Source organism: Aythya marila (genome assembly GCF_965140915.1).
Source record: "Aythya marila genome assembly, chromosome: 1".
Classification (NCBI taxonomy): Eukaryota; Metazoa; Chordata; class Aves; order Anseriformes; family Anatidae; genus Aythya; species Aythya marila.
The window spans coordinates 129,861,159-129,885,733 of record NC_139042.1 but is presented as its reverse complement, the minus strand read 5'-3'; the positions used below and the strand labels follow the sequence as shown (position 1 = coordinate 129,885,733).

The window sequence follows — 24,575 nt, the reverse complement described above, 5'->3', positions numbered from 1 at the left end:
GCTCTGTGAAGTAAATGAGTGAAACAATAGCTGCCAGCACTGACAATATGGCTAACATCTGACTATGTGGAAGATAACATTGTAAAGTATTGCTCCCTGAGCTAGAATCTGTTAATAACCATATGTTAGTGTAATTAATGCAGAGTCTTTCTGACCTGTTGTCACATAAGAACAATACTTTCTTGGAAACATTCAAACAGGCAGCCCTACACTCATGGATGGCAAAAAATAATTCGGGAAGTTGCTTACAAACACCTTTTCTTTTGCATTTCTTTAAAAAGAACTAAAACCCAGTAAATGTGAGAAAAAAATAAAGAAAAAAATCACTTAGGAACCAATAGCTTTCAAGGTTGATGGCAAAGATTTCAAGCCCTGGATCATGGATTTCCAGGCCAACTAAATAAAACCCTAAAGAATAGTCTTAGATTTTGGGGGTTCTTATAATCCATGCCCATACCAAATTCTGTAATTTTATTATTTATATGGAATGGTTGAACCCTTTATCTAAAAATCCTTGAACTCCAGAGTGTTGAAATCTGAGACTAGGTTCTGATTTTTTTTTGGCTTGAACCCATTTCTAAATTGAATAGATCCCTCCAGGTGTCTGACATTCATCAGACATTCTGCCAAGGTCTTAATAGATAGAGAGGGTCTCCACTTGTCCCACACACAGGACATTTTCACCTCTAAATGAGAGGATTCTATGATTACAAAGTGCAAAGCTACTTTCTCTTGAGAAGGTATTAAAAATTATGCCCCAAACTTCTAAACTTTCATAATGAATGCCACTGATGCAAGATTTTCCTCCATTCTTATCAACAACTCAGAGTGTTTTCGGAGAGGTCTAGTAAATACAGGTTGCTCAACACGACTTAAGTAATGACTATATTTTCAAGTCACTGTGCTGATATAGTATATCCTACAGAGTATATGTATCTGACAAAAAGCACCCTATCTCTGAAGCTTGCTGATACAAAGATCTTTGCAATTTAATTTGAACATATCTGTTTTCCAATTGATCATCTCATATACATCTCGTTACAGCATGCACACTCATTGGCTCACAGCAAGTTTTATAGAGAGGGCAAATTGTGGTCACACATTCCAGAATTGCCTTCATTTCCTCAAGAAAAAGTTTAACAACTTTAAGATCCTGGTTATATTTAATTGAAATTAAAATACATATATATATATATATATATATATCCAAAATTTAATGCAAGCATGCAAGCTTGTTAGTACTTTACTTTTCTCCTTTTGATTGGAACAGTTTAAAAAACAAAAAAAAAAGAAGTTTTTTTTTTTAATGCTTCACAGGCTATTATGGCCAGGCATAGGAACCCTGAGTGTTTGAGATCTCACACATTCATCTTCTCACTAAACATCTGTTTAAAGCTTGTGTGATCTACCTGTCAGCACCAGTGATTCATAAAGTGTTTGAACCTCCTGTCACAAACCTCAGTGCTGGTTTGATCAGAGGCTTTGTGCACACTAATCACCCCCTTTATCTTTTCTAATGTTAGGAGAAAAAAAAAAAAACACACCAAGGCTGTCTTCCAAACCTGACTGTAATTAATCTTTCCATGGGGAAACCTGCCTGGTTTGAAAAAGCAAGATCTGATGGGCTGCTGCTCTTTTTCTGCAAAGGCCTTATTTTTCCTACCAGGCATCTTTACACTTGAGTGGTACCCTTTACAAAATACCTTAACTATATCCCAGTGACAGTGAAACAACCTTCAAGATCATCTTATGAATGAAACCACTGGTAACTGTGCTGAGAAAAAGAGACCAATGAAAGGAGTTTGACAGAAGCATGTTTAAACGATTCTCTCTTTTTAACTGCATGGGAAAAAAGGGAACCAGAATAAGAACTGGTCCCCTTTTCATGTCTCTCCTAAGCTCCTCTCTTCACTAATAATCCCACTGCTACCTTTCTTTTACTCAGCTGCACACAAACGTACTGAAAGCGGCAGGAGTTCCCAAGAGGGAATAGATAACATCAGGTGCTTTTTTGGTTTTATTACAACTTGCCTTTTACCACTATTTGCTTTCTCTGGCATAAGGGGAATGAATGCTGTGCATGATACAGACTACAATTCAAAGTGAACCTTCGATGAAGCCCGTACTGAATGGGGATGGGACAAATAAGTTTAAATTTAATCACATCTTCTCTGATTCAGGAAACTTCCTTTGCTCCGCAGCATCCCCAAGTCCTGGCACTAGCAGCAACTTAAAGTCTACAGAGCAGATAATAAGAAGCAGAAACTGATGCTGTGAAACCAAATATGGGTGGGTATTTCATAGCCATCCTCATTCTTAAGAATGTTAAAAACCTTTAACATTCATAAATAAAACTGATCCATGGTAGGTAGACAGAGTTCATCTTGACAACTGAACTTCAGGAAGAACTTTAGGGACTCATGCAATAAAGGAGTAATTAAGGGAGGTGACTATCATGATTACATTGATGTAATACAAGCCATACAAGTCTCTGTCACATGAAACACAATAGGTCTTGGAATCCAGGCAAAATCAGAGAGGAAGTAAGACTGTTAAGCAAATCTTTCTATTACTGTCATCATTTATTGGTTATATTGTGAGAAAGTCCAAGGGACTCCAGAAGTCCACCACCTGACTGTGCATGATGAAAGCAAGTGCTGCACATGCTGTATCTTTTTTTTTTTTTTTTTTAAAGACAAGATACAACAAGTGTGAAACATGGTACGACAGAAAGGAGTAAATATATACCAAGATTATTTAGGTTGCCATGCTTGGCTCCGGTCTAGATTTAAAGGATTTACTGATTGCCAGCAGGTAACAGCAGCATTAAAATTTGAGGAATAATTTGGGAAATATAAATGTTTGGACCATTTTGAAAATGATAATCTACAGATTTGGGGCATTTTAGGTTTAAGTGTAGGACAGGATAGGGAAAATGAATAAACAAAACAAGGAGGTGAGCATTACCTGCAGAACAGAACAAGATCAGAGTGAAATGTAAGAGAAAAAATACGAGTGACTAATCTGTGAAGACCCTTGGAGGAAGAACACAACTTTAATTTGATGTTACGGAAAACAAGGAGCTAACATCCAGGCTGAAGGAAGGAGTTAGGTGCAATAAGATACACAGAAGTGAAGGGATAATGGTCAGTGTTTGGCAAAAGTCTTGCCAGGGAAGCAAAGAGACAACAGAAGTGTAATGACAGCAGAAGACTCAACAACCAAGTCCTAAGACTGACAAAGATATGGTTGAAAAGTTTTAGGTGTAAGAAAAAAAAAAACAACTGAATTTTAGAAATGCCATACCAGAATAGTCTAGAAGACTTGAGAACAAAGGCTGTTGGAGAAGGAGAAGTCAAACTGTTTTTTTGGAATATAAATCTGCTTGATAAAGAGGAAGATGATGTTGCCAATAGTAAAGAATAGAGGAAGCAGAGAGGCTGTTGGAAGAGAGCTAATGAGTTCATTTGAGGTTAGTGTCTCTGTCTAAGATTGATGTTACTTCTAGCTGGAGATTAAGGCACTTCAATCACAACTAATTTATCAACTTTCTTACTTGCTGGCCACAGAGAACTGCCTAGTATTCCAGACTGGTACCCTACCTATATGGAAGGTTGACAGCTAACTGTCTATAGAGACCATTTACATTTGATGAAGGACACAGGTCAACATCCGGATAAACTCTGTACCACATAAACTTTATAAATTCATTTTCTGCTTTGTTTATAGAGTGAGGGCAGGACTAAACTGGTATCTTATCCACTACACAAGCCTATTGATTTAAATCTAAATCTCACTGAGTAATTAAAAGTTCAGAAGGTCTGAGATTCTACAGAGGATATAATGTGCTGTAAACAGTAGCTTGGGCATGGATAGAATTACAATATTAAAGAAGATCTGAATCATCTTATATATTTCAAGGAAGAAAGGGAATATACATCAATTCTTTACTATGTCATTAAAAAGAAATGATGCAACTAATAAAAGATAAGGAATTCTCTTACATTTTGATGCATTATGCTTTCTAATCCTTACCCCATCTCTTCCTGCTATGATCATATTGCTGACAAAAAAAAAAAAAAAAAAAAAAAAGCAGTCTTTTTTTTAATTAAAATAGCTCCTTCAGAGATTATTGAGATCTTACTGTTGGTCAAGCCTAAAGAAAGATATGGACTTGTTTTGCTTAGCTGTAAGAATCAGGTTTGTATTGTTTTATTTTAAACAAGATGATTAACTCCTCCCCATTTCACCTTCCCCTACATACAGTTGAGAATAATACTAATGACCGAAGATGTCCTGGAAAGTTCAAAATGGTTTTGCCTTTGCAGAGTTGTGTGTGCGCACAAACACACACACACACTTGAAGACAACTGGGGTTCTCCTAACCAGTACGCTATGAAATTAATTCTCTTGAGGTTTATTGGTTTTTGGGTGTACCTGCAAGCATTTATTTAAAACTCATATCCAAATTAGTACTCTTTAACTTGAAGCCTGCTCCCTTGCATTTCTAAGGAGAATTGTTCAGGATAGCTGGCCGAAAGCTTGTTTGTAGCAATACAAAAATAAACTGAGTTGAATGATATAGTAGTAGTAGTAGTATTAAAAGAAGACACTTTCCCTGCAGGATTCAGTGAATAAAGACATTACAAACATCAGTCCTTGTATCCTTCCCTTCTTCAGATCATTCACACCTCTTCCAGTCCTCTACAATGGAAATAAATTCCGCAAGGAAGGCATTCAGCAACACAATCATGCCCAAGAAAGATGTGATCCAAAAACAATCCTAGTTTCAGTATGCTGCGAGTTAAGAAAAAACTAAGCAAACTGAATTTGTTATGCTATGAAAATGATTACAATTAAAATCAATTCTGTCCTAGTAGTTTGCTGAATTGTCAATGCTGACTTATGCATGCACACAACACAAAAGATGTTTAGCACAGATCTTTAGCCCAACTGAAGCACACTGCATTATGTTGGTGACATACTTTTTTTTGTAGTGACTAGTATGAATAAAATCCTCATGAGTGATTCTTGGAAGGCTGGAAATTTGAGTAAACATTGAGGCCTCCTCTAAATCAAACATGCAGTCTAAGAAGGTCCCAATTTCTTTCATGTCTAGCTGTTTCTGGCACCAAGTGAACAAGAAATTAATTCTCATCCTCTATGTCCTCTGAAGCCCAAGAGCACTTTCATCCCCTTCATAGTATATGAGGCTGCTAAGTAAAATCAGCATGTTGTAAGGTAGCTTAAGTGAACTCAGGATAGCAGAGAATTATGTTTGTGTGTGTATATGGAGGGGAAGGCAAAGAACATACAAAGGAGGTTAAAGAAAATAAAATTTAACAAACTCCCACAGGCTTCTGTATTGACAACTTATTGAAATTTATTCTCCCAAAACAACACCTGCTAATTCAAAGGACTTCATTACTGTTTTAATGAGTACTGTAACAATTCCTCATTTTCTAAGACTTCTTGCTTAAGATGCTTATATGCAATTTTCAGTAAATATACCTAATTTCAGTAAAAATAACAGTTTAAATGAAAAATGTTTTCAATACAGTGAGTTTTCATACCTTAGCCTATTTATTACTCCATTTTAAATCAAATAGTGAATCCCTCAGTTTCCTGCACAAATTCAGTGAAATGTATTTTTACCTAAGAAAACCTGATACTTCTACAAGAAGCAAGATAGGCGTAACTATCTTGTGAAAAGATACCTGCCTACCCTGTGAACACCTATTTCCCATGGCAGCAGGAGATCAGAACAGCTGCAGAAGCTGGAAGCAAAGAGGGACAAAAAGCAGAGCCCACTATATTCTTTCATTCCAGAAGTTTAACAGTTTTATCTGGATTTAGGGCTGCCTTTTCTGATCAATGACGGTATTTTTAGTTGAGTAGGTAGAGATGAAATTACTCACTTCTCATAAAGAGGGATACACTTCTTTCACTTGCGAAGTTTAGAACTTTGAAAAGGACTATCAGCATTATCTCTGCATACATACTTCCTGAAACATCAGCTAAAGCCCCTTGCTAAAGGTAGTTTCTTGTCTGTTAAATATTGTGTCCCTATCTAGAAAGGCAGCACAGGAAGCAGAAAGGGAGACTGAAAAGTAGAACAGGACAAAGCAGAAAGTATTGTGTCAAGCTCAATAATCAGTGAATAGGGCTGGAACAAGAATATTATTTTATTTGCCATTCAACAGCTTAACTTCAAATAGGTGTTTAACTCAGAGTGGCAGTCTAAACATTTAGCCTGAAGCAGACTGACAAAGAAAAAAGTATCTGGGTACTGCACTTGCAGATTTAGAGCATCAGGCACGAGAAGAAACTGTTAATTGCACAATGGAGAGAATTCTTATGACACGCGCATAAAGTGTAAAGGTGGAACTCCCAACATAGCAAACTTTGTTACGCCAAGAACTTTCTGCAAGTGTAAACAGCCTGAAGGACAGAAAAAGAGGACACTGATGGCTAAAATCTGTTTGCTATTTCCACAAAATAAAATCCTGCCTGATATGAAGTAACCTCAATATGAAAAATGAGCTTGATAAAACTGATTCAGTTTATTTAAAAAAAAAAAAAAAAAAAAAAAGAGGGGGGAAGCCAAATCTAAAATCTAGAAGAGCATTTTTATAAAAATACAAGCACAATATGTTCAGAAGAGGATGAACAGGATTAAAGATTTTTAAAACTAAATCCAAAACACCTTAATATTGGTTTACGAAATGATAAGGGCTCACAATTGCCTAACAGAAGCTGGGCATCTTGTTATAGAGATGGTAGAAACAAGGAGGGCAACATATGTCTTGCCTCTGCGGCTTGACATCCATTCAATGGCAGAAGCACAGGTTTAGACAGTCCCCCCTCTTGTTTCCTGGGAACTTCACAAGGGACTACGCCAAATTAGAAGAAAATGAATGATCTGGCAGCTGACTAATTCTTTTGAATATCTGACTCCCTGCCCATCACCCTGCAAAACAGGTATATTCCTGGCATGGAGTGATACACAGTGACCCTTAAAATCAGATGGTCCTTCTCAAATATTTTCTGTTAAGTTATACTCAAAGCCTTGGCAATGCAATAATCCACCTCCCTCTTTAGTTTATTATATAAAAAGATGTCACACTGTGACTGTTTTAATCAGTGAATAAACAAAGTGCCCAGCACCTGTCTTGGCTTTTATTATCATAATAATCCTGTTTTGTTTTTTAATTCTAAAACATCACCAACTCTCCCGTAGGTAAGCATGTGTTTATGCCGCCCCTACTGCTGCCTTTGTGGCTTCATTATTAGCAAGCCATTAAATGAAAAACAGAAGAAGGGGGAGAGAAGGAAAAAGCAAGCCTGAGGCATAGCCATTTATGCCTGTTAAATACAAGCTGGCTGTAGGTAACCAGAGCCCCGAGACTGGCTTGAAAGCAGGTTAAGTATCCAGAAACTGGAAAGAAAGTGAATGGACAACTCCTGAGCTAGAGCAGATCAATCCAGTACAAAAATAAATAAATAAATAAATAAAAAATGGCAGGCATCCCACTGATATTTAGCACAGTTTAGCACAGCCGGAAGGGAATAAATACCTAATGGTGGTCAAGGTAAACAGAGGGTTCATGCATAATGACCAGTAAGAGCCTTACACCACGATTTGTTTAGGCAGTTTTCGCAGAATCAAGGGATGCTTGACAAAGAAATGTATGCGCTTACAAAGTCTTGCCTTTGTTACAACGAATAGATTTAGACAAAATTTGAACACAAAAAAATATAAAAAATGCAAGGCAATCTCTGCTCACCTTGAAGAGACCAGAACTTGACCTTCACAAACTTTTTACCTGGTATTCACCCTATTTTTACTGATCAGATTTTCTGTGTCAAACTCTGCTGATGTCATTGGAATGACACCAACACAGCTCTGACTCTGAATCCAACACAGCCTGTCTTCTGTGTGCTTCTCACCTCATTCTCACCCCCACAATCATTACAGCAGGTGCTCGATTTCTATCACTGAAATGGGAAATTCTGTAGAAAAACAGTAAAAAAGGAGACAGAAGATAAAAACCTGGAAGGCCCGAATCACTGCTAACTCTGCACTTCAGTTCACATTTTGCGTTGTGGCCCAATGGGAGATGACTGACAATCTGGGTTCTGTTCCTGGTCCTGGCAAGTAGCTACAGTAAAACAATGTGCAAGCTGCTTCCCCTCTGTCCTCAAGTCCCCTGGTCTGAAACCCAGGATGTTTAAAGAAAAAAAGAAAAGAAATTGAAACAAACAAACAAACAAACAAACAAAACTATTACAACATCCAGTGATATATAAGATCTGGAACATATACTACTAATAATATCCATGCAAATGGGGTGTGGAATGCCAGTAGAATATAGTGATTGAATGTTATTTTTCAGAGCTATAACTAACCACATGGGTTCAAAAGGTAGAGAAGAATCACACCTAGCAGTTACGAAAAGGGGGTTGATGCTTCTGGAACATGCACACGCATTAACATTTGAATTTTAAATCACCAGAGCCTTCTGACATCTCTTTCTACTATTTAATAGGCTGTAACAACAATTTATCATAGTTCCTCTAAGATATATAAAACAAAAATAGCCAAGCATTGTGGGAAATCTACAATGACAAAGCTTTCTGAAGTAATCTGAGTGAAGACAAATCACAAATTCAAGAAAGTGTCCTTCATGTAAGTATTTCAGTTTCCTTCTGAAGCAGTAAGAACCTTAGAGATAAGGACCAAACTTCCTACCCTAATCTTTATTTCTAAAAAAAAGGATTGGGCAAATAGGCTCAACATCTTAAGGCCCACTTTTCCCAGGGACTGGATAGAATTAGATCTGAGTAGGTTTATCTCAATCGAACTAGGATAGTTTTTATTTAAAAAAAAAAAAAATCCATATTTTAACCAGCAAAGTTTAATCCCTTCTTTTCCTGTGAAAACTCAGATAAGTTTGATTTTGTGCCTCTTGCTGTCTCCATATTCCAGGTATTATGTCATTGCACATTAGACTGTGTCAACACACCGTGACTTCGTCCCCGCTAATGCAAAACCTCAGAAAACATGGAGCCAGAAGATAATTTCAGAGCTCTTTTTTTTTCTCTTTTTAATGTAACTCGGTATTTATCCTTCCATATTTCTGACATTTCCATTGAGCAATAGTCCCAAAACGAAGAAAATCAGTCTTTCGCATGCAAAGCCGTCTTAAAGCAGACTGTTGAGTAGCAATCCTTCTGGGCAGGTGAGCTTCATACATGTCTCAAGAAGCATCACTGTCTTGTGAAATCCAAGAACAGCAATGACAAGCTTCCAAGGGAGCCTCCTCAAGTCCCCTGTTGGTGGAAAGAAGGCTTAACCTCGCACAAAAGGGCTCCTCCTGAAGGAATGGGGAGATGGATGATGGCTGAAAGCAACGTGGGTGTGAGGCTTCTAGAAATTGCCTACATACTCTAACAAGAGCTGCGTGTGAGCTATGTTTGCATGCCTGAACTTCAGAAGTGGTTGCTTTTAGAATAGTTTTTTTTTTGTTGTTTTTAATAAAATGTCAATTTTTTGCATTTAGTTATTAAAACAGTGGCTTGGGTTCCTTGAACATAAAGGAAATTAACACAGAGAAGGAACTGTGTGGGACCTGATGAAATTGTTACATCATTGCCTCTTCTGCATCTCATTGATTTATCTTTATGCCAGCACAAAGTGGCTGTAAATGTGCATGTTCTGATTTTATGATGTTTTATACTAGCACAGGAGGAGGGAATTTCAGGCCCCTGCCATCTATGATGTGATTAGGAAAAAAAAAAAAAAAAAAAAACAACAACAAAAACTAATGCGTTTTGAGTCAAATAATATATTGAACTACACTTATTGTTAGTGCTTACCTACCTAGTGCAAAGACAATGTATTTTAAGAGAAAAAAACAATTTAGGAAACCATATTATATGCCATTATTAAAGTCTCATCTTCCAGTGTTAACTACTGCATGATAAAGCAAATAGCAGTATGAGGAGGGGTTAACATTTATAAATTAAATGCCCTTCAAACACTCTTTCTGACAGTTATCTCTGTATTTTTCACAGATGCTGCCACTGCCACTAAGTTGGGCACTAAAATAGATACAGCACTAGTGTCATGTCTCAACTGTGCTGATACCCCTGCCATTTTAACTACCGGTGAGTCTGCACCAGGAGAAAAAAAACACACTTTCTATAGATGGGTTCTCAAGGCACAGCAGATGACATTTCAGAATTTCTACCAACTTATCAAAACAACAGAAAGCCACCAGCAGAATGTGGGTCTCAAGCTGAATGCGAGAGTCCATCCATAGCTCCCCATGTATGTATTAACTCTAGTTAAAATGAAAGACTGAAATGATGCAAGTTACTCCACTTGTGCAGATTCACAGGACAGCCTGTATAGATGCAGTGTTCTCTGGAGGCTTTGCTTACCCTGTAAATCATTACACCTATATTCTTAATCATTTGGCACAGTTCCCAGGGCATACATTACATCTCTTCTTACTGACACATTTGTATCTGTTCACCTCCAGGGCTTGTAACCAATAAATGTCCTGGCATAAAAAGAAGGGCATGAGAACAATGTATTATAGGGGAGCAACATTTCATCAGGATACTTGAACAGCACGGGCCAACTGAGCTTCTAAGAAATACAGTACTAGCCTTTGACTTTTGGCTTGCATTGCTTCTCTGGAAATGCCTTAACAACTAGAGAGTCAAGAGGATCATACCGGAGAGTACGGAAGTTCCATTCTAAACAAAAACTAGAAACATGATCAGATATTGGTACCATGAGGTACTGATTTACATGTACCTTCTCCTTACAATGCACCAAAGCACTTGCCACAATGGATCAGACATCCCAAATGCATTCCCATGCCTAAGGCAGGAAACCTGGTTTTTAGCAGTGTGCTCTCCTCAACCACAGTTAAGGCTGTGAAAGAAAAAAGACGGACAGGACAGACAAGGTCTGTGCTACCTATAACACACTGGACTGAGATGTGCTCAGCAGATGCAGAACAAGTGCCTAGCTCCCAATCCTTGGTTCCCCCTTCAGAAACACTGAGGAAGGTTTTCCCAACTGTATGGCAATATGTGTGTGGGCAGCAAGGGGAAACACTGGAAAAAAAGACAGTTTTTTTCTGCAGAACATTTTGCTCTTTTTAAACCATTCCCATGGCTGCATCCAGGCTCAGAGGGGAGTGCATGCAGTATTGGGAAAGTAAAAAGGAATCAGGTCTGTGGCAAAAGACAGGAGAAAAGGCAAACACACGTACCAAAAGAGAGACAGACTTCACCAACGAGGGCAAAGAGACGGAGGGCATTTGTGCGAATACAGATTACATGTGCAATTCAATTAAAGGCAGTGGCATTATTATCACAAAGAAGAGTTTAATCAAAGTCTCAAGAGATCTGCCATAAAGGAAGCCCTTGCCTTGCTGCCTTGGCTGTATGAAAGAAACACCTGTTACGCACAACAAAAAAAGACAAAACAAACAATAGGTATAGAAGAGAGGCCATGGTTCAAACAATGTGAATTGGAGAAGCACAGTTTTCTCTAAATGAAGGGCTAGAATCCTATCAAATGAACAGCTGGGGAAAGCATAATTCTTTATATCTGAAGGGAAGTTGCACAGATTATATGATGGCAACAAATACAATATACGTATCTGAGCTCTGCTTCCTAGGCACCAGAAAGGACAGGAACCTCCTAAGATATCCCTGAGTGGAAGAATAAACTTGCTTGAGCCCAGCTCCAGGAAAAAAGACAGCCTGCTTTCAAAAGAACACAATGGACAATTTTCCTCCCATGGGGCCTTAGCAAGAGTTTCTGCTAAGAGGATACTGAGCTCATACAACCCTCACAAAAGATGCAGAGACAAACTTGTGATTTCAACAAACCCACTCAATATCTGAAGGGGATGTAAAAATACCTAAAATTGATGCATTTCTTTTTAAATAAGAAGCGTAAATATTATTTCCACAGAATACAGAATTTTATGCCAGTAAATTGATTACACTGTGAATTTCTTTATTCTACTTGTACCCACAAGAATTTTGTAACTATGCAATACGAAATAAAACAAGGAAAGTAGACTTAAATAACACCCTGAAACTCATGACACACTAAGCTAAAATTCTTGAAAATATGCGTTTCAAATTTGCCTTTCATCTCAAGTAAAGAATACCAGAAAAGCAGCATAACTCTAACTCCAGCAACTACAATGTACCAGCTCTCCAGAACTTTGCTTCCGATCACAATGACAAAGAAACACCTGCGTTTAACAAGTCACTAGGGAGCTATCGTACCCAGGGAAACCTGCTGCTGCCAGAACCAGGTTCTGCAGAAAAATAGAGGCATCCTTCAGAGCTGAGTCTCCAGTTACAGAGCCATCCAAAGAATCACAGAAGTGGAAAAGAGGAAAGCTTGAAAGTTTTATTTTTTTTCAAGTTTTCTAATTGCAAATAATTTGAATCCATTCTTGCTTACTTTGTATCTCAGTGCATGCATCAGCCTCTCTGCATCACTGGGAAACACTGAGATCATCAACGCCTTGATCTAAATTAGGTGTTCTATTAGTTTGCCATGATTTCAGCTGAAGAGGAACTGTCAACAGAGCTGAAGAATTCATAAACTCTTGAAAAAAGTTCTAAGATCAGCTACAATTTGGTAAGTATTAACAACCTGTGGTGCCCACATGGAAAACATCCTGATTCCTTCCTCTTTAAATCCTTTAGAGACATTAGAATTTCACGTGTACATAATTAATCAAGTTTTTAATTGCTATCTGAATCAGGGCGTTCCAAATGCATGCATGAAAATATGCACCTATGTGTGTTTATGGCTATTAAGGTGGCTTAGTTCCGTGTATAAGGTGTGAATGTAATCGATAAGTTGTTGTATATATGCTTACTTGTTCCTGGACTCCAAATTCTGACTCCTGAGTTAAAAAAAATGAAAATGATTCTTAATTTATACTTAAGTGATTCTTCAGGATGCAAAGAAATTCAAACTCATTACATACAGTATATATATAAGAAAAAACTCACTGATGCACTGCAGCTCAGTCATACTGAAACTGCAAACACAATTCTACAAACAACGTGAAAGATAAGAAAATAAACTGTAACTACACAGAGCTTTACAGGGCTAAATGCTTCAACAGGTTTCCACCAAATACTCAGAAAAAGAGACACCTCAACTAAAAGATCTATGACTTTTAATTCTATACCGTCAGCCTCCATTATGTTGCTAAAATATAATGATTGTGGTAAATTAGGAGGAAAGTATCGATTAGTGGTAACTTGTGATGATAATCAGTTTGGTCCCAAACCCACTGAGGGAGAAAGGGGGGAGCAAGTGGAGGGCATTGAAAAGAAAACATCAAACTCCATTTTCGATATAGCGAGCCCAGATTCAACAAAGGCACCAATGTAATCAGTCTTCCTTTCTGAGGACAGCAATATAAAATATTCTTCTCTAATTTGATGGAGAGAGAGAGAAAGAGAGGGAAAGAGGGAGAGAGGGATCGAGATATGGAAAGAGAGAAGCATCATAACATGGGCTCTTACCCACACAGCCAGGTAACTTTTCTCCTGCTAACATAGGAGAACATATCAATGTATATATCTCCTGTAACTCAAATGACACTGGCACTTCTCCCATGCTGACACTTGAGGGTTCAAACGGTGCTGACGTTGTATTACAGGTGGTTGGTATATCAGCAGTATGTGCTTTCAGGGCTATCAAAAACACGCAGAAGCACAGTTTAAATAGCACTACTTTGAATGAAATGTCAAGGACTCGAAAGTTAGGGAATGCCAGAATTAAGGTTGTCCACATAACTTTAATTTTTCGCTCTTGTGAGTGCGATCTACAATTACATTATCATGTAATTCTGCTCCCCCAGGATACCAGTTCTTATTCAATATGCATAACGGAGATGTATGGTAATAAAATAAAGATACCCATTGAACCTAATTCTGCCACTTTTAGTTTTCAAAGACCTCTCTTCATTATCGAGCTAATGTATTTCTTTGTATACAATTTTTACAGCATACAGAAGTATAGAAATCTCTTTATCATTTCTTTCCAAATCCATTTTAAATTGCTGCCTATGAGCAATTTTGTTGAAACTAACCAAGTTTCAACTTTAAAATAATGTGCTGAATGCTGTCAGTTATCTTTCAGAGTAGTCAAACCTGATAAAATCTATTTGGTAATACACATATTTCAAATGTGTCAAATACTTATAAACTCCAAGTACTGTAAATTAAATTTGTTCCTTTCAGTTCTTATTATGACCTTATTCACTTTAGTTTCTTTTCTTTTTTTTTTTTCTTTTTTTTTTTTCTTTTTAAATGTTTGCCCTGGAACTTCAAATTCTTTGACTTCTAAGTACAAGAAACTCTGATGTATACTTCTTATCCTCTTCAAAGAATATTTCTGTCCAATTTGGACAAAAATCTGAAAACTTTCCTTACAATTATTTACCCATTATACATTTTACTCAACTTTCTTCTGTGGAAGTTGACCTTAGATACTTACAAAGTACAATATGCAAAATCAAGACTGAGAGTTACGAGATCTGTAACTCTCCAGTTCATCTTTGCTCATAAGAGACTTCCACTAGACAACTGCACCCTTCCCTCTCCATCTTCTAAATCAGGCTTCACTCAATTGCCTCTTCAATCTTTACCCTAAAGTGATTACACTGTTTAATCTACTGTTCTTACAAATACCAAGCATAAGTAACTGCCCTCCACTTTAATGTATATGGTACAATTCATATAGCTGGCAGAAAGTGGACAAGAAAAGCAAAATAGTTTCTGCTGGCCTCTTGCATGCTATTACCACCAACGGTGAGCTCATCTTGTCTCCTGAACTATGCAGGGTAAGGCATCACCAGACAGATGTCTGAGGAAAATCCGAAGTGATGAAGACAGCGGTGTTGATTCAGTAGGTGGAACCACACTCTTCCCTATGAATCATTTTGAACCATTATTCCAGCAGAGCTTGAAGTACTCTATTTTGAATGAGCTGTCAAAATGAAGTCGTGACCACTTAACATGGCAAGAGATGAATCAGAAAAGCAAGTCATTGCCAGCAGAAACTAAATGATCCTCAAATTTCTCTCTCTTGATAATGGAGGTATAAGAGCTGGTAGCAACTCCAGAATGTCAAACATAACCTGTATTTCAAATATAACCACTTTGGTTAGAAAAAGAACCCTTTTAGATACAAGAAGCTGGGCAGAATCAGATGCTCAGATGCAGTGCTTAGAATCATAGCATATATATAACGGCCCTTATACAGCAACACTGCCAGTGTTGCTAGGACAAGAGTTGCAAACCAGGTAGCAGTCATGATAACTTTTTTTTTTTGTTTGTGTTACTAGGGGACATGAGTCAACACTATGCCTCTCCTGTTCAAATTCCAATTTAGGAAATTATACGCACTTCCTTACATCTACTTGTTCTACTGCTTTACAAGAAGACCCACATCACATCTCAGCTCTACATGTCCTTGTATTTCTACACAATGTTTGCAGGGAGAATTCTAACAGGTTAACTCCTATAATGCTTCTTAAAATAGGCTGAAAATTATTACCTCCAGTAGATCAGCCAAACCATACACTGGCTGGTACTTCTGCCATTACTGGAGTCAATACAAGAAAATGTACTTTCATGCCTCAGTTCCTGCAGGTCACAATTTGGTAATATTAGTATCACCAAACCTTTATCGAAGTTCCGTTTTCTGTTCATGCAATTATCATTGAAAAGTGTAGCAACTCCTATGTAACCTTAAAACCCATTTCTAATTTTAGTTAATGCTACGGAATCCCAAATATATTCCATAAAACTGAAGAAGAAATAAATAACATCAGAATTTGGCTGAGTTTCATTATCTTTGGGATCCTTCAGGCTGTCAACATGATACATAAGTCAAATATTGCTTGGCAAAAAACACAGGTGAAAACCCCCAATTTATAGAAATCACTAGAATGATATGTAGTAGTGAATTTTCAAATCTAGGTTTGTTTTGGGGGGTGAGACCCTACAATAATTGCTCTCAACTTACGTAGCTGAGTCATTTTGCAACTGGTGACCATTATAACGATGTTCTCGTTTTCAGAGCCAATGTGATGCCACACAGTGATTTGTCTGTTAAATTGAATCTTTGCCTCTAGATAGATAGATAGATATAAAGTTTATTTTGAAATGTCTCCTAGTGCCTCTGAGTCTGACTGATGTGAGATGTTATTTTGAACATGCCAAAGCATCTGAACGGCTCCAGTCCTTTCTTTTCAGCGTGCATTCCTTGATAAGTGGCAAAGCTTCCCACTTATCAGTCACTCAAAGTGACTGTGGCTGTCAGTTGTGTACAAAGCGCAATCAGTTTGGAAGCAGAGACACCAGCATTTTTCTTCTCAGCTTGAAGCAAACACGTTTTGACTGCTAGTCATTCAATTTTAAAGCATCTTCAATTAGGGGCGGATGAAGATATAAAGAAAACACATCCTAAACACCTCCGCCAGCCAGCAGTAAAAAATTTATTGTTATCTCCTGCTTTACCTTACTGCAGAGGCAGCAGTGACAGCCTTTTTTGGCTGCACAACAGAAGTGCTCATGACTGCACACAGTCCATTTGGCCAAGATCACAGCTATAAAGAGTTCACATTCAGCTTCCCAAGCTACTTACTCAAACTACTGTGGTACTTTCTGCTCCTGTACCTCTGCTGCATGCTGCATAAATACCTGCATGGGTACATGAACGCGAACATAGCTCACACATGCACAGGTCCACCACCTCACACATTTTGAACAAAAACATTTGCAAAATGACATATGTACTCTATAGCCAATAAAACTCTAATCAAAACCATTAAATGATCATGGAAATATTGACAAGGGAGGAATTAAAAAAAAAAAAAAAAGGAGAGAGCTGGCAGAAAGGAGAAGCAGATGAAGAAAAGGGTGGGCAGCTGCATAAGGAAGATCACAATGTCAGAGAGCTAGAAGAAGAAAGATGGGGAAAAATTGTGGGGTGAACCTCAGAGATGCTGAAATTAGAGAGGGGGTCTGAAAAAGCAAAGAAAGACAGGGCACTGTAAAGAGGTCTCAGAGACAGCATTTGCTTAGGGGAGGAAGAGACCAAGATAAGGCCTTTGCCTAAAATGTTGCCAGTTCTGACGTCTGTTGGTATTTTTCTTACAGTCCAAGCTGCTGGAGTATTTTTGTTACTTTTAAATAAAAATAAGTTTCTGCCCCTCCCTTCTGACTGTGCAAGAAAATATGAAAATCTCAGTAACAAAAAAGGAAATTAAGACAAAAAGCTAAAATTACAAGAAAAAAGGTCATGAAGTTTAAAACAAATTCATAAGTTCTGAACGTTTGGACTTCTGACACTGGAGAAAACTTCATTATCAGCAAGTGTTGTAATCGTGTAGCTCAGCATAGGCAACAAGCCGGTTTATCTGATGAAAGCATACTCTTGCAATCGTAATAAATTAAAGTTTACACAAATCCCACAGATTTTCCTTGCATGCATTGGTGCAATTATGCCAGTCAGCAAATTTGGGTTATGTAAGAATGTAGGAGAGGCCAGGGACTGAAGAAGATGCTTGGTATTGAGATAATTTTTGGGAGTAAAACTGTGGTATATCAGTGGAAAATGCTCCTCTGCACATAAATAAGTGCAGCTAAACAGATCATCAAGCTGCAGTCTTTTATATGACTTAACTTTTTGGGTAATGGAAGCTAGTGAAGACCCATAGGTTACTTTAAAGTGCATGCATCATATCCTTCAGCAAAACACATACGTTATTTGCTGAACTCAAGAACTAATTAGCTCATTCTGACTTCTAGCCTAGATTTTTCTTCTTACTCCTCCCCTTTTCCTATCTCCTCCCCAAACCTCATCTCTCTCTCTCTCTCTCTTTTTTTTTTTTTAAAATTTTGTTTTGTTTTGCTTTTTCGAATAATTAATTTCCCAGGGGCTTTTCCCTGCTCAAGGGACAGGCGAGTTATTCTGATAGCTGATAGGACATCAGCTGCAGCGCTTTTGTGAGAAACAATTGTTTAGCCTCTTTGCCGGCAACCTCAGTTGTTTGGGAAGAGGTTGCAAAGTCATGGGAAAGGCTGCAGCGTGACTCCTTCTTGGTCCTGTCTCACTAAATCCAGTATGCCCATGTTTATAAGTTTCAGGAAAACAGCTGCTCCTGACACATGATGAATTTGGACAAAATGTCCCCAACCTATCTATGAGCCTGTTTGGTTTGACTGTGCAGTCACAGCTCGTCATATCCACACTGGCAAAAAAACAAAACAAAAAAAAACAAACCGGCTCAGTGGACGGAGCCTGTTCTGAAAACATTTTGCAGAGTGAGAAGGAAGATACTTTCTCACAGTTTCCTACTGAAGAAAGGTCTCATTAAACTCCCACTAATATGAATAAGAGCCTTTTCACTATGTTCAGTGGGAGTTGGATCAGGCCCTCACTTCAACAGCTTTATTGTCTACCAGGGAAACCTTTTGTCCTCACCTCTCTCTGATATGCAAAAAGGACTCTAATTACAGAAGAACTAATACTGTTCTGCTGTGCAATGGCTTGCAAAGGGGTCGTAGCACCATGAAGCACTGCTCTGCTGTCACTGACTTCTGAGAAAATCAAAATTCCCAGGCAAAACGATAATACAGAAGTAACAATCATTACTAAATCTGTAACCAACCACTTGTGTAGTGGTTGCTCATTTTTGTGTCTTGAGTGAAGGATTCATCATCTACGACCCTTTAAAGTCTCCTACAGAAATCTGGGTTACAGGCATATAAGCAGCTAGGGAGCAAGAAAGAGATTTCACAAGTCCTTAAGGCTGCACTGAGTAAACACTAGCAGAGCAAGAACTGAGGGCAAGGATCTCTACCCTCCAAATCATAGGCACAAACTACTCCAAGTATTTAGCCCACGGAGTGGCCTGCTGGAGTTTGCTTTCCAGCCAAACACAGAAAATGAAACAATGAGCTGTGCTGGAAGTTATAATTTAGAGTGCAAACTTGTTGGGGCAGGGAACAAATCTCCAGATTTCTTCATGTAAATTCAAACAGTCAGTGTCTCCTTGTGTCAACTCATACTTTTTACAACTAAATTTCATCTGTTACCATGCTAATCAAAATCTCAATGTTTTCTCGCACAAAGAGAATGCAAACAGGCCTGAACATCAACCAGCCAGTTCTGGATAACAGATGATTGCTCACCTGAGCATTTCAAAATCAACAACAAATCTAAACAACAGAAAAATTGTCTCCACAGATAACTGTATGTGTAAATTACGGTATCTAAAGCACTGTGGAAGCAGGTCTCCTTACCAGTGCTTTGGGAGGCTGGAATCAAACCAGAGCCTCTTTGTGTGTGGAAAGTTTTGACAATAACAACTGTGTCATTTCTAACTTGGCATTTTAGGCATAAGAAATATTTTTCTGAACTTCTGTGTAACTCAGAAATCAAATCCTTCTTTCCTCCCCCCCAAAATATAGCTAGATTTTGAAAAATAGATCTGGCAACAAAAGCAACTAAGCATCTTGCAGAAAATTCCAAGTGTTCAAGATTTTATTACATTCCAAACTGGAACAACACCTTAAACCTCAGAACTTAATGAGAATGGGAATGTTCAGATTTGGTAACATATTAGAGCAGCCAGGCCTCACCATCTACCAATGCAACTCATGGGGAAAGGGACACTGCCAGCTGACAATGGGTGGGTAGTATGGAAATACGTATCCATGCTCTCGGAAGAAAGCCTTATTTGGAGCCGGGAGGACACCCAGGGCAGCTAAGGGATGCAGAAAAGACAGGAAGTTTGTAACCTAAAGAGACATGGAGTCTGGAGGGTGGTGGTGCCCACAGTCCCTGCCAGACAAGCCACCTCCAGAGCTCAAGCCCATCCAGGCCTGGGTGAGCATTTCACCTGGGAGCCTGCCTCTGGAGGACTGGGGCAAGCCTGCCAGGTGCCACCAGGCCCTGGAGCTGCCTGGAGCTTGGCCAGGCACCAAGCAGAAGTCACAGCCTGCCTGGCCCATGGCGCAGGCCGCACACACGGCTTCCTAGAGATGCATCAGAACTTAGTCATAATCCATGCGTTCTTCAGAGCCTTATTTTCAACAGAAAAGGTGTCCCCTCAGAACATCTTTTGACAAGTCTCTTTTTCTGAAGGAAAGCAAGAACCCTGTATTACAAAAACACAGAGTCATCAAATGATTGCTGTCTGGCAGGAATTGCCCTCAAGTTTCAGATAGCACTCAGTTCTTGGGCTAATTACATTGCCCACAACTTAATACAAATTAGTAACCAAGTACTGACAGTGTAAAACTACAAAGTCAAACAAGATCAAGGCCCAAGTGCTAGAGACACTGTAAAGCAGCACTGCTGCTACTTGCTGCTTCGAGATCTTAATTTTACATTATTGGCAACCTGAAGTGTTCCAAGATCTTAAGCTGGGCTCTCCAAAAAAAATTTTGACTAAAAATCAGAACAGTTTAAAAAACAACATTTGGCCTCCGTTTTGTTTGCCTTCTAATTTTGGAATTTGTAGTGTTCATGGTTTCAAGTTTTGCCTGAAAATATGAGAGTTGGAAATTTACATTTTGAATAAATGAAAGCTGGCATTTTTGTCATCACATGACTCCAAGAGCTGCGGCTTGAGGACAAAAAAAAAAACCAACAACAAAAAACACTGTCAGTGTTTTATACAAAATAGTGAGATTAGCAACATTGGTTTTATCACAATATGAGCTGCAAGGTTGACCTATTTTACCAACCATGCCCTACTGAATATGAATTGCTTTATGAATTTTAACAACTGCATTTCATTTATAGTTCAATTAAAGCGACTTTTGTCACTGAGCTTCAAAGCAAACTATTCAACCTTCAACCTAGGCTAGACTTATTTCTCTGAGCAAGTGGAAGGTATATACTGTACCATGGCACAAAACTTTGCATCTCAAAGACACTCTTCAAGGCAAGTGTGCTCATTGCCTGTACTGGGGACCAGCTCAGAACCATGAAAAAGCAGCATCTAGTCTTCAAGTTTCTTTCACTCTCTGCCCACTTGATGAGACAGCTATGGAGCCCCAGACTGCAACACGTTTAAAAGAATACCAGGAAATCACTTGTCTGCTCACAGAGGAAGACAGGGAGGTGATGTTGTGAGATCCCCTAAGGCCTTGAAAGAGAAAACCAGATTTCGTCCAATAACTCACTGAGCAATACTTCGTGTCTACATGTCCTTTCCTCAGTCTGTTCTACAGCTGCATATCACTACAGAGCTATTCAAAAATATGGACTGAAATCTTCAAGGCTGTTGATGCATGAGAGCAAACAGAACAAAATACAAATTTAAGTTTCAGTTCTGGTTAAAATAACAAGACCAAGCTGTGCAGGACAGAAGATCCTAAAGATTCTGCAGGCAGAAACTACACATGAAGATGAAACAGGACTGAAAGCAGTGTGCATGCGAGAATGCATTCCAAAGTAGCATAAAATAAGATGGGAGAAGGTTGAATTCATTATTCAGAGAAACTAAACCCCCTTCACAAACTAGGTGTGGAGCATCCCAAAAAGCAGATAAAAATTATTATAACAATTTGCCAAAACATAAAATCTTGTATAAATCACGTTTTAGCATTATGAGGTTATATGGATTCTTGATTTTAATCTCATCAGCAACTTTTCTCCCATTTAGCATTACCTTTTACTTAACTCCCTAGACAAAGACAAGCTGCTGGTCTGTGTTAATGAAACCTCTTTCCAGTTAGTTCAGAAGGGATGGATTTGAAAAAGACATAATGTCAATTAGACACTCATGTGCCAGGTACATCCTTCTATGCTCAAGTATCTAAGGCATCTTTCCTCAGCATCACACAAGTGGCTAGTTTAATTGAGATGTAGTTATACTCAGCATTTGTAGTTCTCTAAGGAGGCGAGGTACATTGCAACCTCTCTCTGCTTATGTATTGCGTGCATATTGGTGACTGACTGTATGCTGGGCTAAGGAGAGGGGGAAATGTTTCCAAGTTAGCGCTCTTAGAGAAAAGAGTCATAAATCATGGGGTCAGCCAGGCTGTATTTTTTTTTTTTTTAACCTTAAGGTATTATGTTTTCAATACATTATTTCAATAGTGATTTTTTTTTTCGTGTAATAATTTATTTGGAATTATGGCAACTCTTACAAGATTAGAAAAAATTGGCTCAAGTAAAATGAATCCTTTGTCATAAATAGGTTGTGTTCATAACTGCAGCCTAATCATTCAATTGCACATAAGTCAAACAGTTATCCAGACTTTGTAGGAATATTTCCCTGTCAATAAATCTAATGCTATTTAAAAACTCTGGGACAATGTGACAGAAGCCTCAGATTAATTACAGGAAGGTCAGAAAATCTGAACTCCCAGCTACCTTCATGTCACAGTTTTGTTCCACCCACCATAACCTGATTGTAAACTCACCAACCATTTTAAACATGGGCATGTTGGGGTGCTTTCATTGTCTCCATTTATATAAAATGGCATATTTCTTCAGGAATTGCTGCTTTGCTCTGACAACAGTCAACTAAGCATGCAACTGAGAAGAAATGTATTGCTTTGTATTCATTGACAGTGTTATTATTATTGTTATTTTAAAATGCTTTTTTCTCAGTGATTTAACAATAATTGGACTGCAACTAGGGTTTGCAAGACTACAAGATGATACAGACCACAGAACCGTTAAGAGGCAGGCAGCATAATCAAAATTTCACTACAAATAGATTATCTCTGTGGGAATGAGAGGACAGTATTGTCTCTCTGCCTGTTCAATTCTTGACCTGTATCATGTGACCATCCCAAAGGAGGGTGCCCCAGATCTGATGGGCTTTGTGTGGACCCTGGAGGTGAAACTCTGACCTTGAAAGGGTCAATATTTCATCCTAAATCCCTTGGGACAGGTCTCCAAATCATTTCTTAGGCTCACAGCTTGTATCAGATGATAGCTAGCTGACTTTCATTTACTACTGACTTAGGTCAAACTTGGATCAGAGATCAAGAGATGAAAGACTCTATATCCCATTATCAATAATTGGTGTTTTCTACTACCCTAAAAAAGACATACTTCATTCTTATCTACAAGACCTTATAACTTAAAAGGCTTGAGGTCAAATTATGTTACTTCACTTTACTTTTATTCACTGCTTATACAACAATTTCCTCTATAACTCTCATAGCTAAATAGTAGAAGTGTAAATAATTTACTTGCTATGGTAGAAATTCTGTATTGTTTTTCTTTATTAGTCTTATTAAAGATAATGCAATAAAGAAAAATCCCTCCCACAATTTTTTTAAAAAATATAAAAATAAAAACAAACAACAAAAAACCAAAACAAACCAAAACCAACCAACCAAGCAAACAGAGGTCAAGGCCAATCCAGGCCTTTCTAATATCAAAATTATTTTCAACAACAAAGCTCTTCTTACATATGTTGCCTTGTAACAGAGGGACGGAACTTCCCCAGAAGTTTTTTCATAGTACAAAAGTCCTGATGATGAAAGAATACACTCTGAAATGACAGCCAGTTTTCTGGCTAGTGGGAAGCCATACAACTCCTCTGATTTTGAGGGAATTATGTTTTCATTGAGCAGCTAAGGATGTGGCACATAATTTTATGCAACTATTTCTAAAATGTTAAAGAGATGTTTTGGAAGGAAGATCCTGATGTTACTGTACTAACAGAACATAACATCCACTTCCACAGTGACTTGCATTGCTCTGTAAATAACTGCATACTTAAACAGTCAGAAACTCAACCATAACTCTAGATAGCTGTAAAATGTCTACCCCTGCCTTTCTTATTCTTTGAAAAACTTTATTGTTAAATTGATTTGCATTGTTCACAAGACAGGGCTATGCATATATATACCTGCAAGAGAAGTAATGAAATACAACCAGTGGCACAAAAAGAAACTTTCAAATGCTTTAAGGAAAAAGAGGTTTAATAAAGTTCACTGGTTACACTGGGTTAACAACTTTTTTCTCCTATTAGGAGTAAATGTGAAGATACCTAGGATTTTCACAGTTGCTCTCCAGAATCTAACCAACCTTTTGACCAGTTTCTCATTCAGACAATAATTTCACCCAATGTTTTGAAAGTTTCCAGACATTCAGCACCTCAGGCAGCAGGAAGGAGAGACATTTGATTATAGATCACTGAAGATAACTGCTTCAGCAAAACCTCAAAAACAGAGCTGTCAGAGATCCACTCCAATCCAACACTTTTTGGCAACATTTTTTTTGCCACTCCTGATCTAAAGTTGAAGAGCAATTTCAGAGCAAACCCTTGCTAACCCTTCAGTTAGCAAACCCTTGCTAACACCACCTTGCTCTCTCATCTGCTTCTTGATCCCTCTAGGTTCAGTGTTAACCACACAAGGCTTTACAGAAATCGACCTTACAGAATTTTTTTGCTTAATGACAGTTAACATTTTCATGTGTTTTTCCATAAATAAGATGTAAACCACTGGCAGAGATTTAAACA

At 38.1% G+C, this 24,575-nt stretch overlaps 1 protein-coding gene across 9 annotated transcripts in view; it reads right to left on the bottom strand.

Annotated features, from left to right (window-relative positions):
• SOX5 (SRY-box transcription factor 5) overlaps positions 1–24,575 on the bottom strand; it is a 292,593-nt gene that overhangs the window by 121,401 nt on the left and 146,617 nt on the right. The gene's annotated exons all lie outside the window — the stretch shown is intronic.